This window comes from Stomoxys calcitrans, chromosome 5 (genome assembly GCF_963082655.1).
Source record: "Stomoxys calcitrans chromosome 5, idStoCalc2.1, whole genome shotgun sequence".
NCBI classification, from domain to species: domain Eukaryota; kingdom Metazoa; phylum Arthropoda; class Insecta; order Diptera; family Muscidae; genus Stomoxys; species Stomoxys calcitrans.
This window is the reverse complement of record NC_081556.1, coordinates 74,175,418-74,178,310: the sequence shown is the minus strand read 5'-3', so window position 1 is coordinate 74,178,310 and position 2,893 is coordinate 74,175,418. Positions and strand designations below refer to the sequence as shown.

Below are 2,893 nucleotides of genomic sequence, written 5' to 3'. Positions count from 1 at the left end.
GTAGGTCGGTTGGTATTGTAAATGGGCCATATCGGTCCATGTTTTGATATAGCTGCCATATAAACCGATCTTGGGTCTTGACTTCTTGAGCCTCTAGAGTGCGCAATACTTATTCGATTGGAATAAAATTTTGCACGACGTGTTTTGCTATGATATCCAACAACTGTGCCAAGTATGGTTCAAATCGGTCCATAACCTGATATAGCTGCCATATAAACCGATCTTGGGTCTTGACTTCTTGAGCCTCTAGCGTGCGCAATTCTTACCCTATCAGAATGAAATTTTAAATTTTGCACGACGTGTTTTGTTATGATATCCAACAACTGTGCCAAGTATGGTTTAAATCGGACCATAACCTGATATAGCTGCCATATAAACCGATCTTGGGTCTTGACTTCTTGAGATCTAGAAGGCACAATTCTTATCCGATTTGAATGAATTTTTGCACGAAGTATTTCGTTATGATATCAAACAACTGTGCCAAGTATGGTTCAAATTGGTTCATAACCTGATATAGCTGCCATATAAACCGATCTGGGGTCTTGACTTCTTGAGCCTCTAGAGGGCGCAATTCTTATCCGATTGGAATGGAATTTCGCACGACGTGTTTTGTTATGATACCCAACAACTGTGCCAAGTATGGTTTAAATCGGATCATAACCTGATATAGCTGCCATATAAACCGATCTTGGGTCTTGACTTTTTGAGCCTCTAGAGGGCACAATTCTTATCCGATTTGAATGGATTTTTGCACGAAGTATTTCGTTATAATATCCAACAACTGTGCCAAGTATGGTTCAAATTGGTTCATAACCTGATATAGCTGTCATATAAACAGATCTGGGGATTTGACTTCTTGAGCTTCTAGAGGGCGCAATTCCTATCCGATTTGGCTGAAATTTTGCATGACGTATTTCATTTTTACTTTCAACAACTGTGTCAAATAATTTTTAAATCGGTTCATAACCTGATATAGCTGCCATATAAACCGATCTGGGATCTTGACTTCTTGACCCCTAGAGGTCGCAATTATTATCCGATATGCCTGAAATTTTGTACGACGGATCCTCTCATGACCATCAACAGACGTGTTTATTATGGTCTGAATCGGTCTATAGCCCGATACAGATCCCATATAAATCGTTCTCTCTATTTTACTTCTTGAGCCCCAATGGGCGCAATTCTTATACGAATTGGCTGAAATTTTACACAGGTCTCCAACATATAATTTAATTGTGGTCCGAACCGGACCATATCTTGATACCGTTTTAATATCTCTTCTTATATCCTTTTTGCCTTAGAAGAGATGCCGGGAAAAGAACTCGACATATACGATCCATGGTGGAGGGTATATAAGATTCGGCCCGGCCGAACTTAGCACGCTTTTACTTGTTTTAACTACCATTGTACTAACAATTTAATGCCCGACTTGCGAGGATTCCTTTTTTTACTAGGTAAGAATTTATGGTTGAAAAGTCTTCTAACCAAAGACGAAACGCGTCTCATAGTGGTTGATGTGTGTTGCTACCTTTGGCTTTCCTTTTCCATTTGCATCTTCGATCATTCAGCTCGTCTCGAAAGAGAAACAAACAAGAATTTTCTAACTTTCCGTTTGGGAAGTGAGATACCAATAATTTTTTTTCTTACGACATAGATTTTACGAAAATTACCTCATTTGCGGGAGAACACTTTAAAATCCGTAAATGAGGAACCTATTTAAATTCCCGAATCGGAAAACTGCATAAGTTGGAATCTATAAAAATCTTTATAATTTTTCCCGATCCCAGGAAAGCATAAGTTAATTCCAATATTGCTCTGAAGTGTGAAAGTTGGGAAATATTATCAGTAAGCTGCAAATCGCATACGCATATTCTTTGTTTTGATTGTGTGCCAGATCAACATTGGGAATAGTCAAGAAGCAGAAGTTATCCTCCCAATCTCAGTACCGTGTCTACACCACCAATCAAGAAGTCGTCCAAAATACGCCTAAGGCATATACTCTGCAGTAGGAGAACCAGCAGCATGTCCGACGTTAGCTTAGAGTGCTAATGCCCACGCGGATCAGCGAAATCATATCTAAGGACAGACAGACTGATCAACGGGCAGACGGACATAGGTAAATCGAATAAGGAATTGATTCTAAGCCGATCGGTAAACTTTTCAATGGGTCTAGCTCTTCTCCTGCTAAGCGTTGCAAACAAATGCACAAAGTTATAATACTCTTAAAACTGAAATGTCAAGGAAAGCATGAAATAATATAAATTTTAAAACTATAAATTGGAAGAATTATACGCAATAAGAAATTAGAAGAAAAAAATTATTTATTTTACAGAAATGTCAACACTTTTTTACAAAAACAAACATATTTCATATACACTATCAAGCGACAATTTCATGATACCAATTATTAATTACAAAACCTCCAAATTTTGTTAACTCTCTTTAGCCATATTTGGTTGAAGTTTCTGTAGTTGTTGCTAAAAATTAATATTTTCCAGATGAGTTATCGTCGTAACTTACCAATTTTCCAAATATTTCCCCAATTTTGTTTTGGAATTGTATTTAACTTCTACTAGTTAAATTTGGATTTTGTATCGTTAAGTTAATATACAACTAGCTGACCTGGGCCCGCACCGCTGCGCCTTCTTTTACTTCATATGGAATAAAATTTTCCTTGGAATATTTTTTTCGACAATTAAAGAGCTTTTAGTGAAATACCATGCTACGAAAATATTGGGTTGCCCAAAAAGTAATTGCGGATTTTTCATATAGTCGGCGTTGACAATTTTTTTCACAGCTTGTGACTCTGTAATTGCATTCTTTCTTCTGTCAGTTATCAGCTGTTACTTTTAGCTTGCTTTAGAAAAAAAGTGTAAAAAAAGTACATTTGATT

General features: G+C 37.0%; 1 long non-coding RNA gene across 1 annotated transcript; it reads right to left on the bottom strand.

Moving 5' to 3' along the window:
* Nucleotides 1-2,303: 2,303 nt before the first annotated feature.
* Nucleotides 2,304-2,620, bottom strand: LOC131997660 (uncharacterized). The gene is made up of 2 exons (XR_009398328.1): nt 2,521-2,620; nt 2,304-2,465 (listed from the first exon to the last, which is right to left on the bottom strand). It is a non-coding gene; the product is annotated as an uncharacterized LOC131997660 (long non-coding RNA).
* Nucleotides 2,621-2,893: the final 273 nt, after the last annotated feature.